This window comes from Streptopelia decaocto (assembly GCF_964273445.1).
Source record: "Streptopelia decaocto genome assembly, chromosome: 3".
Classification (NCBI taxonomy): Eukaryota; Metazoa; Chordata; class Aves; order Columbiformes; family Columbidae; genus Streptopelia; species Streptopelia decaocto.
Window position 1 is genome coordinate 48569302 of NC_138656.1, and position 14946 is coordinate 48584247.

The 14946-nt window shown below is 37.9% G+C and overlaps 1 long non-coding RNA gene across 1 annotated transcript in view; it reads left to right on the forward strand.

The window, feature by feature from the left end:
* The first annotated feature begins 865 nt into the window (after positions 1–865).
* The window catches only part of LOC309437998, an 84649-nt gene continuing 70568 nt past the window's right edge, over positions 866–14946 (forward strand). The window contains exon 1 of the long non-coding RNA XR_014183703.1: positions 866–999. This is a non-coding gene — a long non-coding RNA (uncharacterized lncRNA). The remainder of the gene's footprint in view (positions 1000–14946) is intronic.

The following is a 14946-nucleotide window of genomic DNA, read 5'->3' on the forward strand; positions in this document are numbered from 1 at the left end:
AGATTCTTGAGCATTTGCATTTACATTTTATCATTCTATTAAATGTGTGGTATACATAGCTTCTAAAATTAATGACAAAAATATCTGAAAAAAAAAAAAAAAAACAACAAACCAACGAAATAAACCAAAACAAACCAGAACGAACAAATGAACAAACAAAAGAAATCTACTCACTATTCTCTTGACTCATTACTGGTGTAATGATGGCCAAAACCCCTGCTGACTGAAACAGTTCTGTGGGTGAGCCACGCAGGGACAGTGGCTGGTTTCAGAGGGAGGCTTGACTCCTTGGCTCCCTTCCACACTCTGGAGACAAGTATGTTTTAACAGACACAGATCCTTCTACAACCTGCTTGTATCCCTCCATACCCAGTCTCATCTGCTCTGTCTTGCAGTTCTGTCTCCTTTCCCAGCATATACTGCTTCCTTACCTGTATCCATCCTTTTGGTCAGAGAATCTACATATTCCTTCTCAGGATGTCTAGATCAATTCCTGAGTTCCTCCTTTCCCATTTTCCAGGTTATTTTGTTTGGTTTGTGTTCCAGAATGTGCTTGTTCTTCCTGAAAACTTCACTCCTTGTCCAGCTGCTTCTCAGTACCTAATACTTGGCTCATCCAGGCCTGATCTTCCAAGTCAGTATTTTACCCAGTAACCTCCCCTCCAGAACTGGCTCCTGTTTCCTGGTTGCCTCATTCAGATGGTGTCAGCTAGGTGCCAAGCCACACTTGGCATGAAATACGTGAAGTCTATGACCTTTCTTCTAAACTTCCTGCCTTATTCAGCCAGCCCCCAAATCTCTCTGGCATGGTCCAACTCACACTTCCTCCATTCCTCATCTCCTCCCCACCTTTATTTGTAGCACTGGGCATTCTCCTGTACAGTTCCAGGGAAGATCCTGGGCTCCAGCAGTGGTGGTAGAAGGAGAAATACTCTTGGTTCAGGTGTTTGAAATGGCAGGAAAATCTCCACTTGATCTAGGCTAGAACATTCATTGCAGGTAAGGACTTTGTTCTTTTTTCTTTTATGGGGAAGAGAGAGAGTAATTTCTAAATGGTGAACTTCTACCATGTCAGCTGTAGCTTTTAAAATGCATACATAGCTAAATTTGACTGACTTCCCACAAGAATGGGAGTCAGTGCCAACTGACTTTAAAGAGCAGGACCTTGAAACATAGCCACTTCAAATCTTGGCTTCACCGGTCGCAAAAGTGGTTTCAGCATGAGTAAAGCAGTCTCTCTGCATAGATTCATATGGGGGTTATGTTTCCTTTAAACAAATCAGTTTTCTGCAAATAGAGGTAAAATTAGACAAATCAGTGAGCAATGAAAAGAAAGGTCCCATAAAAGGAGATGGTAAGAAATTCCAATTTCTCTATTTTTCATACAGGCAGTATATTGTAACTGGTTGATTGCTCAAAAGTGGTCTTCCAACCCTTTCCTTCCTTGCTGGTCCATTCCAGACAAAGTCTTAGAACTTGGAAGTTTGTCTGTGTAGCACAGTCCACAGGAAGGTGTTTTTGCAATAGGCAAAGGGGCATGAGAGTTTCTAGTAGTGACGGTAGCACAGAGTCCTTAGCATCTATAATATTAAAAACATTATTTTATCCTGGCCTGGGTAAGATTCACATAAGGCGAGTGAGCACAGAATCTGTGCAGTAGTGTTAGTTTCCTCACCCTTGACAGAGTGATCTTAGGGAATTGCCCTTTCATGAGGATCCTCTGTTTACTTCAGAGGTAGAGATGGTCTCTGAACACAGTACCAGTCATGCTGAGCACAGGTTGTTCACAAATGAGTGCACAAATTGCACCTGTTCAATACTTTTTGTTTGTATGTTTTGTTTTCTTTTCTTTTTAGCATTCAAGATTCATCCTGACCTGTGCTATGTAAACCTCAGCACTGCACCATCAAGCATCCTAGTGCAACCCTGTCTTTCAGATGTATATCATTTTTTTAGTGATAAGCAGCAAGCTTCATAAACTTAAGTGCAGACAAAGCTAGAGAGCACAGATGATGAGGAATATGAACCAGCTATTTGCAGCTCAGATGCACACATGCTGGGTTTTTTTCCACTAAGGTTTTGTCCATAGTCTTTCTTACTTTGAAAGGGCTCATATAGTAATTTGTAGGTTCTGTTGATGAGATCAGAATCTTCTGTTTTTCAGCAAAATTTGATTTCCCATCTGCTTCTGGTAGATCTCTGTATTCAACAGACTCTGAGGAATAATCTTGTCATTCTTGGTGTACGGGAAGTTATGAGCATAACTCATGCCCTTTTAATGTTAATGGGTGTTATCTGAATAAATCACTGACATTAAAGTCTGTAACCCTTTTTAGTCCAAAACCAGACATTTTCAGAGCTGAAGCTCCTCCGTGTAACTAATGTTGTTCTTGTGCCACATGTATGCAATGTCACTCACTTCAAAACCATTTACACTGTGCCTTGGAAAGGGTAACATCTTTACATGGAAGTAATTACAGGTTTTTTAGGGGCTGTCACTCCCTCTTTGCAACTTTCATCACTGTCAGCAGTGGCATGAAGAAGCCAAGCAGACATTGTTCTTTTGTTAGGTTTTGCTAGTTTCTTCCCAGATCAGAAATATTCTCTCTCAATAGTGGCCTGGAGGTTCAGGTGATAAGGTGCAGGTGATCCAGCCAACACCACACCTCTGAATATCAGTCTGGACCATCTCTGGTTCACTCAGCCCTCATGAATTGTCACTGTAAAGATTAACTATACTTAGTTCTTCTGACTGTACTTGCTGCTTCAGTTCTCCATCTCTCTTTTTAAAACTGAAGAAGAGCTAGGGGATTACTGGATGAAGTTTATTCTTTTTATTTTGTCCAATTGCTTCCTTACTATTTTATATCCCAAATTTATATCCTAAATTTTTGTCTCCCCCTAGTTTTTCCCCCACAGATATGGATAATACTTTCTGTAAGAATTAACCTGCTGAATAAATAATGTTCATTCAAAACAATTTCTTTACGTGAGTTGAGAGAGTCAGACAAGTTAAATGAACAAACCTCATTGGAATCGATTGTTGTCAGAGCTGTCTGTGACTATGACGAAACATGATAAGAATTAATTAAGGAATAATTTTTGCGGGGTGGGGAAGGTGGGCTGAGTCCACCTAAGTAGCACTGATGTTGTGTAATCATTTAGGTTTATATGTATTGTCTACAGAGCTTATTTTTAGGGTGGTCTCTCTCCTACTTTCCAGTATTCTTCATTATCATTATTAGTGTTATTAAGGCTGAAAACATCTCATGTTTCTGTGAATACTAGGTTGTGGAACAAAAAGCCTGGTGCTGTGGAGTTCTAGAAATAAAACAAGAAAACTAAATCAAACCAGTATGTGCCATATCATTATCCTTGTGAGAGCTTAACTAGCAGTAAAGGTTTTGGTTTTCACCTCTTTCTTATGAATAAGGCCTGGTTTTCAAATTTTTTGTGCTGGCTTAACACATATGTTGTGATAGAAAAAACGTGGTTCAGAGGTTAAAGTATCAGCCTGAGGTCAGGGAAATCTGTATTTAGTTCCCTGTTATACCAACTGTCCAAAATTATTTTTAAAGTTTGTTATGCAGATAGGATCCTAAATCTCTTTGCAGTCAGCGAGACCTGGGCTTCTAGTTTCCTTAAACAGAAATAAGCAATAAAATAACTCATTAGTCTTTAAAAAACACACTTAATAATCTGTGAAACATGAATATCATCATTTCCAGAGGCACATGAAGGCAGATTTTGAGGCATTTAAGAGTTAAAGTACTGGTGACACATCACTTATATAAAAGAGGACATATTTTCTCAAAATAAGAAGAGAGGATTTTATTTTTCCAAGAAAATACTTTTCTGTACACTAGTGTTGGCTTGTTCATTGGAGACCATAATATACCATATAACAAGCAGAGTATGTAATTTAACTGCACCATCTTCTACTGATACTCTTTTTAGCATTTAATTCAATATATTTCTTTCTCTTTTCACCACTCTATCTTTGCTGTTGTGGTGATGCAATATCAAATGCTTTCTTGAAATCCATATAAAATTCTGAACACTCATTCCGGGTTATATATTCCATGCAACTTAAACTCTTTTATTTGCAACATTTGGTGCTTGGATGATGTAAGAAGCTCTGCACTGGGTGCCTGTTTCAGAGTGCAGTCAGATTTGTTGGCCATAGCACTGATGTATTTATGTTTTTCTAAACTGTTCTGTCACTTTAGTTCTCAATTACTAGTTCTATGTTCTGTTGTAGTATACTTTGTGTCACAAATTTGGATAAATTTCAAACGTAAATTAAAAAAAAAAAAAAAAGGATTGTTTAGAAGAAGGTTTATAATTCTTGATGTTCCATAGCCCTTTGAGGGTTGATTTCTCTGTTTGTTTAAAGTTTATTTTAGAGAAGATTTTTCCTAAACTGTTTTTTTTCCTTTCTTTGCACTTGTACTGAGTAAGTCATCTTTTATGGATGCCAAGTCCATGTTCTGTGCTCATCCAAAACATTCTTAGGCTTCATTTCACTTCAGGAAGAAAGCATCTCAGCACAGCAAAACTGAAGAAGAGTTTGTGGTAAGCATGCTGCATATACTAGCAACCCTAGGGAATACATGAAGTCTGTGTCAGATCGTCACTCTACTAGCACAGGATGAGGCCAGTGCTAGCACCTTTTCACAGTTTTTATTGCCTGCATTGTCAAAGCTACCTTGTCACTTGCTTCCATCATACTTTTGTTTTGTGGTAGCTTTTTTTCATACTTGGTTGTGTGAGCTTATGAGAGAATGCAAGGCTGTTCAGAAAAAATGTTGCTGCTTAGAGCAAGAGCTGCAGACCTGTTTGAAAGCAGGGCTTTGCATCATTTTAATAGCCGCAAGAGTGAAAAAGAAACACATGGGTTATAGTTTAAAAGTTACTGGAAACTGGGGTTGCAGTGGAAGTTCCTGGTAGCATAAGTACTTTGCAACTGAGGGTTTGATCTGTAGTAGTTAAAACTAGTAAAAAGGAGTTGCATCAATTTAGTAATACATTTTTGGGCTATACATGAAAGTCTATTCCCAGATAGGAACCTCGCTAATGCAAATGTTTCCAAATGCCAGCCTCAGATCATTGATGGTTTCATTTAGGGTTGTGTCCACTGTGACATTTACTGTTGGTCTCCGTGTTGCCTTGACCAAGCTCAAGCTGTCTCATCATCACCACCTTTCCTAACCAGAATCATCTGTACTGCATCTCCAGCATGGCATTAAGACGTGGAACTGTGGGGTTGCTGCTCACTGATTTCCCATGCTGGAGGCCTGCAGAGTGGGTGAAAACACGGTCAAGAGGGAAGAGGTTGGAGGTGAGGACTGCAGAACTTCCAGGTCTGAGGTGAACTGTTGTTTGTGATTGAGTTGAGGGGCTTGCAGGAGACTACAGCCTAGTCAGCAGACACTTTTGTAGGCATAACTCTAAACTGAACCCCCACTAGGACTGTAAGCACTATGCTGTAACTAGAAATCTCTCTTGCAACTGCTTAGACGAGATTTAACAAGGCATAGTGTATTGTCTTATATTGCTATAGTTTTGTGGAAATCTATCATAGCATTTGCTGGAGAATGATCATAAGTCATGTTCAGTAATTTTGATCAATAGAATTTTATAGTATGGTTACAGGTCTTTATTGAATAAAACAGGTACATAAAAATTCTGTAAGAATCATATCATTCATTTTCAGAAGCCCCTTGAACTCCAAGGGAACCTTTTGCTTTCCCCTCTATTAGGCCTTACAGGATTTTTTGTAAGAACAGTTTCTGTTTAGCCAGACATTGGTAGTGCTAAAGCAGTCTCTGGCTCTTTATGAGGCCAGGAATCTCAGAAAAGTTCTCCATTTACTGTGGACCAGATTCAAAGTCTGCTGTATAGTCAGTAAAAATCTTTGCATTGATTTAAATAAATGTTGGCTCAGGTCCTGTAATAGTGGCCAACTGTTTCTCTGCCATAATGGTCATGACAGTGCTTTTAAAAAGTTTGTCTTTTTCTTTCTTGGTAAATGTACCATATGCCAGCCTCATAATTAGTTCGAAAACACTGTGTGTATGTTCAAAGGGCACTGAATAGCTCTGTGTATGGAGAGCTAGCAGACGTTAGGAGGGTGTTTCTGCTGAGCCATTAGGCACATGCTTACTGTTGGTGTTGCTGCCTCTGCTCTCCACTTCCTGCTGTGGTGATAAGTGCACAGATATATTATTTTTTTCAGTATTGCTATTTTTTTAAAGGCTGTTTCTCCTTTGGAGTTCCAAAATAGCACATCTAAGATTCTATGTAGGAGATGTTTTGTCTGTGTATAATATATAAAAAATTGACTACCATCTTCATTATTTTTCCAGTCTTTCTACTGAACACAGTCATTTAGTCAGTTCCAATAACCATACTTCATTTATCAAAAGGGAAATGAAGTAAAATTGTAATGCCAAATCTCTGATCAGGTGTGTGAAAGTGAAAGCTTGGAGTTTTCCTTTGCTCTCATGTGATCTTTACCCCTGAAAATGAATTAATCTGTTATTTTCTGTGCTTGCTTCTGGAGTCCAGAAAACATTCTGATGTCAGTCCACCTGGTGTGCACATCCCTGCTATGTATGCAACTGTGCAGCTTAAGTATAGAACTTCTTCTGTAGTGTCTATCATATTAACTGCTAAAGCCACGGAAGTAATATTTTTAACAGTATATCAAGAGGCTTCAGTATTTGGACCTCACAAGTCTCTGTAGTCTCCATTTCCCATGGATGCAAACTTAAATGAAACCCTTTGAACTACTCAAAGGGGAGGACTGAGTTGGCCAGGTATATTTAAATAAATAAGAGTAAGACCATCTAAGGCATGATACAGAAGACCATCTGATCTAGCAAATGCAGAAAGCTCCTTAATTATTCCTTTGGTCAAAAATTAATCTCAAAATAACACTTTTTGACTTTAAAGAAACTTGGGCTTAAAATATGGATTTAGGCCAGTGTGAGGATAAAATAGGACTAGATGGGTAAGGAAGTGTGCAACTTCTATCTACTTGTATCTATCTTCTGATATTGCTGCACACATGTTCATAGTTAATTAAAATACTGTCTACCTTATTAAGTTATCTGGGAGCACATCAGAGCAGACAATCCTGCTCCAAGAGAACTTTACAATCTAAGTACAACATCTAAGCATTTAAACAAAAAGAGAGAGAAAAAAAGTCAGTTAGGGGAGTAAAAGAGACAAACAGTATTTGGTCAGCATTTTCTGTGGGACGACAGTTTCTACAGCCTCACAGTCACCAAAATTTTCCTATAAACATCATGAGAGTTCAAAGAAGGAGAGAGAGGTGCTTTTGCAGATGCTTGGGGACCTGTATATCCCATATGATGGAAAAAATTATCTGTAAATTAGGTAGCTTGTGTCCCCAGAATATTATGCCATGTTGCTGATATGCTCTGTCTCAGCTAATTCACCTTGACAAACCCTTGATGGGGAGCTCACCCCAAAATTTTAATGAACAGGCACTGGAGATGGACAGTAAGTATACATAATAAGTGGGTATTTTGGCAGCCAGTAAAAAGTAGGCAGAATATAGGTTGTGGAGATGCTTCTGGTAACAAGTATCCCCTTAGCATGTTATGCCCCATGAAGCTGGTGACAAGGGAGAGGTCTTGCAAGCAACATTTTCTGCCTCCAGCAAGAGTCTGTGGGTCAGTGTCATTGGTGTCTCTAGAGAAAATGGCTGTTCATGTGCATGGGACTTGGATGCAGGGTTATTGTCTTTTGAGTATGAGAAGGAAGAAAGAGAGTCAAGCAGTAAAAATGAACAAAGAAACGAATAAAAAGTTAGAAAACAAATAAGGAAGTACACAAAAGTGTGAAAATAGAAATGCAAAATAAGAATATAAGATTATTTATTTTTTTTTTTTTCAGAATTGAGTAATCCCTAGATATGGAGTCTTATCATTGTGTGTCAAGGTTATGGTCCACTTTGATGCTAAGAGGCATATGACTCTGTGTATTTTTGAGGTTGCTGTTCTGGGAAATGCCAAAGACAACTGCAAGCCCAGCTTAGGAGTGGCCTAATGATAATGGGAGTTGGAAACATGCTTTTTCGCAGGCAATGACACCCAGTGCATGCTGTCTTCCTGAACACTAAATGTAGGCTGATTTAATGGTAAATGAAGTTCATTCCCTAGCAGTTGCCATGTACCACTCAGATCATTGTAAATTTGTCACATTTAAAATGTCCGTCAATTAAATGTATCTGATTGGACAGAATGCCTTATCATGGTGGTATTACAAACAAAATCAATTAGACAGAAGAATTTCAAAACCTTATTTCCAGAGAAAGATTAAACTGAAAGCTGCACAGTTGCATACATGGTGCAGGAGAGGCGTCCCACCCCTTTTTTTCTGAGTTAGATAACAACAAGAATGGATATGAATACAAAAATATCTTTTGATTAGAGTCTCAAGAGGGGTATTTTGCTGGTCTGTTTCTTACGTTTGGCTCACTATTTTATTCTCATAATAAAAGCTGGTATCTAGGAAAACGTTCTGTGTGTAGCATCCTTATCAAGAAAGCATTTAGATTGTCATTAGGCTAAAACCATAATATTCATTCCCTACTGTTATCAAGGGTTTGTAGAAAAAGGTTAGATGAGAATGTGTAAGTATTTACAGTGCTCCTAGGCAGATTTTCACATTAGAGTTTATTGCTCAGAATTAATATCCTGGTTTTACACCAAGTATTACTCATAAGTGCTCAGTTTCAATGTTTTTGTATAAAAGACAGAAAGAGAGACATCTGCAAAGAAACAGGTTTTGTCTCGGCACACACTGATGGAATCAATGTGATATTCTCTTTAATCTTTTAAAGGTCATATTCTCCCTCCGTCCCTTCATTTCTCTTCACTTACAGCTTTTCCTCAAATATTAATGCATGACCACTGCATGCCTGTTGCTTCTAACTGATCAGGGCTGCAGCCGTCACATGCAATTACAGTTGTCATGAGGAACTGTGTGTGGCTTCTGAAATAACCCTGCTAAGTGCCATGTGCTGCAGTAGCAATAAGGAAACTTCTCACCTCAGGGTAAACTGATTACTCCAGAGAGGATTCAACTTGTAGCTTCCTCCACTTCCATTCCCATGCCTACTGTGTCTTCCTGTGCTGGGAGCCTACATCTCTTTCAGAAATCTCTAGCAGTGGCTAGGACAGCCCTGAGCTCAGTGGCATCATTGATCTGATCTGATATGACAGGTACCATGTACCCACACCCCACAGCTGCTGCTGAACAGAGAAAACCAAAGCTGCTCGGAAGATTCTCTCAATTAAGTTGCATTCTAACGTTAGAAAAATGGTGCCACATAAGTGTGCCTTTTGTCAACACACAGCATGGGTCAATGCCAGCTATCAGCATTAGAGTTCTCTGTAAATTTGGCCCATTAAGCTTTAAACACAGGACTGCTCTCGAGCATGAATGAATGTTAAGATGAAAGTTTTTCACTGGCAGCTTTTACAAAAACAGATTTCTTTCCCCTTAAATTGAGCCAGAACAGCAATGGTGGTTGACACATCTTGCTCTCAACTGAGAGAGATTTTTAATGCATCTTGGAGCAGTGGGGTGCAAAAGTTTGATAGTTTCTTTCCACTGAGTGCACAGAGGAGCAAGAAAACCACTTTTTATTTGCTCTGTTTATTTTTTCAAGCTTTGGAGATGAGGGTTTCACTGCAGTCTTTATTGATATAATACCTTACAGTTTGTCCAAGCTCCACTTTTTCAAGTGCTGAGACTTAACATAATAAGTACGGTATTGCAATCCAAATACACAGAAAATTATGAATTAATGATAATAAACTGGTCCTGGTGCACAAAAAAAAAAAAAAAAAAAAAAAAATCTGATATCTTCTGAAAGACTGAGCTGTTAGGTTGTTCTTGAGCATGATGGATAGTTTTTATCGGGGGAACCAAGAACATTGAAGGACTGAGTCCACTCAGTTTTCAACTGGCTTAGATTATTCCCATCAAGATTTACCATATACTTCATGCAAGCTTATTAAAGAAATCACGGTGTGACAAAAGCTTTTCTGCAGAATGGTGAGGAAAGACTTCTAAGCACTTTCTGCATCTAAACTTTTCACACTGAATAGTCTCTTATATTTTATCCCTGCATTTTCTGCATGTGTGCATGCTCCCACCCTATATTTTGATAATTACACTGTGATAAAACAGTCGAAAAATCTGTTTTCAGTTGAAGCACCCCAGGTGAAGAATGGTTTCAGTAATTTTAAGTTATGTACATGATGTTTGGACAAATTTGGACAAATTATCTCTTTCAGGTTTGAAATATTTTCTTTTTCCACTAGCATTATACAAACCCAGCATATTTCTGTCAGCTTTCAGTTCAGCTTGTGTTACAAAATGAACAAAGATTATTCAGCTTGTTATTTTCAGGAGAGGGGGTAGAAGAGATAGTGGTTAATTTTAGATTTAAATTCAGTTCAGTTTTAAGTGCGTTGAAATCCTACATGGATTTCATTCAAATGGTGGTGGTTGTTGCATAAGCTGTTCCTCTATCTTGAGAAAAAGCTTCCTTAAAGTTTTTGGAAGTTGAACCTAAGTCCTTGCTGGCTTTGGCTAGAGCATGTCTGGACCTTGATATTCAAAGGATTACAGGATTATATGTTTTTGTCATATTTGTTATTTACTGACCATGTAATAGTTATACTGACATTTTCCTCCAAAAGATTCTCAGTCTGTAATTGTGTGTCTCAAAAAACACGTACATCAGTCTCTCATCACAAGATCATACTGTCTTATCTATGGCTGCTGACCTCTCATTGCAGAGTCCCGTCCTTATATTAGACCCATCAGCCTATATCACATACTTAAAATGTGAATGTTAGCAGAACTTGCATAGAAAACTCTCCGCTTCAGTAGATGCCTCAATAATTTCACAAAGAAGATACATTAAAGCTCTTTCTAAGATTGTAAAACTCATGGTGATGTGACAGTGTTGAGGCCAAAACCAGAAACAACACAAAAGGGCCTGGGAATACCAATATTTTAGAGAATTGTTATAGCTAATGCATTTAAATATCAGGTTCCAAGCTTAATATTTGACTAGATCTTTCTGACCATTAACAAGAGTTTCACTGGAAGCCTGTTAGTCTACAGCTTCTTAATGAGCATTTTTAATGGAGATGGTTAAAATAGAAGCAAAGAGATGTTTTTGATGGCCTGAGAAGCAGGCTTGAAGTATGTATGTAAGTGTTTTGAAATTCTAGATATAATATTCCTCTAGTTCATACCTTTTTTGTATCATACTACCAAACTATTTCATAATACATGAAACCCTCCAAATTTTGTTGGAGAAAAGATATTTTCATTTTTACTAAGTAGCATGACTTAATGATTTCAACACATTTAAACTGTATGTAAATTCAACTATTTTATATCAGTGGTATTTTAGTAAAACTGTTAATAATTTGAATATGGAAAAGAAAAAAGTAAAAAAAATCCAAATGAAATGAAAAATATTTTTAAAATCATGTATTGCATCTTTATAATGCATATTGGGCTCTATAGATACTGATGTATCATCCTAAATTAATGCAGTAGCTTAAAAAAACACTATTAAATATTTTTTAAGTTCCAAATTGAAATAATGTATTTATTTAAAACTGAGAAAAATTTTAGCAGATGAAAAAGTCTGAAATAAAATTTTCATTTTGGCAAAATACCTATTGACCTTATTAAATGAAAAACTAGTTTTGACATCATCAAGGAAATCTTTTTCACTGCTACCCTACCTAGACATTATTGCTACTTCCTTTCACAAATGGAAAATTCTCTGCCCAAAACTCTGGAGTACCAGTATGTTTCAGATAAAAGACTGCAGGTAACTTTAAATGGCACTGAATATTTGGCTTTACTCCAACTCAAATTTTGCACGTAAACACAAATGCATGCAGCACCACACATTCACATGCAGAGCAATTAACCTCCTCCCATGGGACCCACACAATGAAAACTGGAAGGCCACATGACTGAATGCAGACTTAATCATGGTCTGGGTCTTGCAAGTGGAAGCTTCAGGCTGAACGGATCAACCTTATATTTGATAATAATGTAAAAGAGGGAGATAATATCAAGAGGGAACCAAGAAAGCTATCTCTTCCATGTGAACTCTGAGTCTTGCAGACTCATCATCAGAAAAAAAAAATGACTTGTTCTGGTTTTGGTTGATTTTAACTATCAGGTCACACATCTCTCTAATGGGTTTTTAGCACAAGCGTATAATAGTAATTGACCTGTTTTTTTGCGTGGACTGCCATAGGGGAGTATTAACCGAGAGTAAGATTAACTGAGTTGTATTACAGATGTCATGGTATCCCTATGAAAATACAACAGCAAGGCTGCTTTTCTCTGTATATCAATTCAGTAGCCCTTAAAGACAAAATATGGAACTATCAGTTGCAGGCATCTGCTTCACTATCAACCAGTAAATAAGAAATTTATAATACTGAGATGTTCTTGATCTGTCACAATATAACACTTGTGCTATTTATCGCAGGTAGAGCTCCTTAGATGCCACTGTGGGGGTCAAATGGCTGAGGGGGAAGGAGAAATATGGATACTTCCTCTAATGTTCTAGTCAAGATATTTAATTTGTTATCTCACAGGTGAAGCAATGGCAAGTTTCCTAAGTGGCAAAACTCAAATCATGTTGCTATCTGCATAATTTTTATAATGCATCTCATACAAAATAGAAATTTAACTTCATGAGTTACTGCTTTTAGATTCTTATATGAATTTTCTGTATAGAATATTAGGTTTTATTTGATATCCTAAGTAAAGACAGAAGCATGGATGTAGACAGAGAAAAAGTATGCACTTAACATCGGACAGCTCTTCTCTTTTTTAAAGTTAAATTTCAAACCTTAAGATACAGTTGTGCTGAGAGAGCAGTAAGGTGCTGGGGGTGATGGACTAGTGGGCTGAGGCAGGCAGAGAGACAAAAGGATGAAGAGGAGACAGAACCAACAGAAAGTCTTGAGGAAGATCACTCGACCCTGTGATGAGTTGGGAGAGAAAACTCATGGTGCAAGAAAGAAATTATTTGACCAAGGCTGAAGTGTTTGTAGGAAAAGGTGGAAAGATCTTTATGTGATTGTGTGTCACAGAGCCAAGCTCAGGCTTCAAAATCTAACAGTTTACATAAGTTGTATGTGCTGTTTTATTGGGGATTTTTGCTTCATCAGTATAGGCCAAACCGTGTGGACTTGCTCTGCTTCCTTAGTGCTTGTCTTTTGATAGATGTGAGCAATATTTTTTATTGTCCCTGAATAGGTGAGAGAGTGGAAAGATGGGGGAAATATAGGAACATAGATGAAACAGGACTTTCATGGAAGCATCAACTCAAACCATTTGGAAAGATTTGTATTATTGCATTTAATTTCCTCCAGATGTTCTTGCAAAGGGGGAATTTGGATTAACCTGGGAAGGTCAGCAGAAAAGCATGGTTTTCTGATTTTAAAAATAGGGAAAAAAGGACCCTTCTTGTGCTCACCTGACAGCTTTACAATTATCAGAGTAGTCATTGATTTTACTTACAGTACTGTGGCTGCAGAGCTCTCAGAGGAAAGCGGGGGAAGTTTTTGGAAGAGGCACCACCACGTCAGCTATTAAAATTCTAGGAACTTGCCTGCCATTCAGAGTCCCTGAAAAGCTGATGGGGAAAAGTGCCTCTGTGCTAGCATTAGATTAAGTTTGTTTGCATTTAGTCTGGGTTTCATGTGACTAAATGTTGATACTGACTGAAAGAAGGAAAGAACAAAGAAAGGAAGAAAATGCTATGACCAGAAATAGCTTTAATTAGCATCCTGTTTGGCAACATCAGCAAAGGCTGAAGTAACTTATCACCCTTAATCGACTGCTTTGCAAGAGGTTTGTTTTATGTGGAAAAGCAGGTCACATTAGAAGATTGAGGAGCTGTTGGTCTGGATTCAATATGATGAATGTGGTGGGAAAACTACATGGCTTAAAGCTGAAGTCATATGAACTAACACAATGTTAAACATGATTTTGCAGCCTGAGGAACTAGGGACAAGTTATCAGTGTGAGTTGCTTATCCGAGTACTGAAGACTGAATATATGACTTTTTCCTAGCTTCTACTGGTTATGAGGTCCATATTTAGTATTTGCTGGTAATTGTCCTGCCCCTGGCAAGACCAAAAACTACTGACAGGACAGTGGGGCAGGTATCTGTATAGCTGCTTTTCAGGTTCACATTCACTGAAACAAACTGAAATGTAAGAACACATAGACACAGCAGAGCTCCCCCCCAAAAAATTACCTTGAATGTCTTCTCTAGGACTCTTCTGTCCCTTCCTAACTGTCCACCCAGTGAGCCCTTGAAAGAAAATGAAAATAAAGACCATATCACAATAGCGAGTTTGGATGCTGGAAAAACTGGTTATTGTCACATCATCAGTGGTTTGTGATTTTCATGTAGAATGGATATGCTAGGGGATGTTAAGATAATTTTTTTCACTTAGATTTTCTCCAGTGCAGGGAAAAGGCCAGAGGAGAGATGTGGATATTACTGGTTACACCATGTTTCTCTGCTTCAAAGAAATAAGGCTGAAGATTTCAACTTTTGCCCATCTATACTAGCTAAATTTGGCAAAATAGAATTTTCCAAATCTTGGTTCACTTCTGCTATTTTGTTGTCTTGGTGTATTTCAGCAAAGGATTTTACTTAGAGATGTTCACTGATTAAAATAGAAACTTACTTCATTCTCTTCCATTGATTGGTTCCTATCTCCATAATGGGAGTAGAAAATACAATTCATTGTTTAACACCAAAACGCAAAATATTTTCCCGTGGTAGTTTAATGAATTTTTTATTTTTTCCATTTATTTGCTTGTGCTTTCACTTCACAT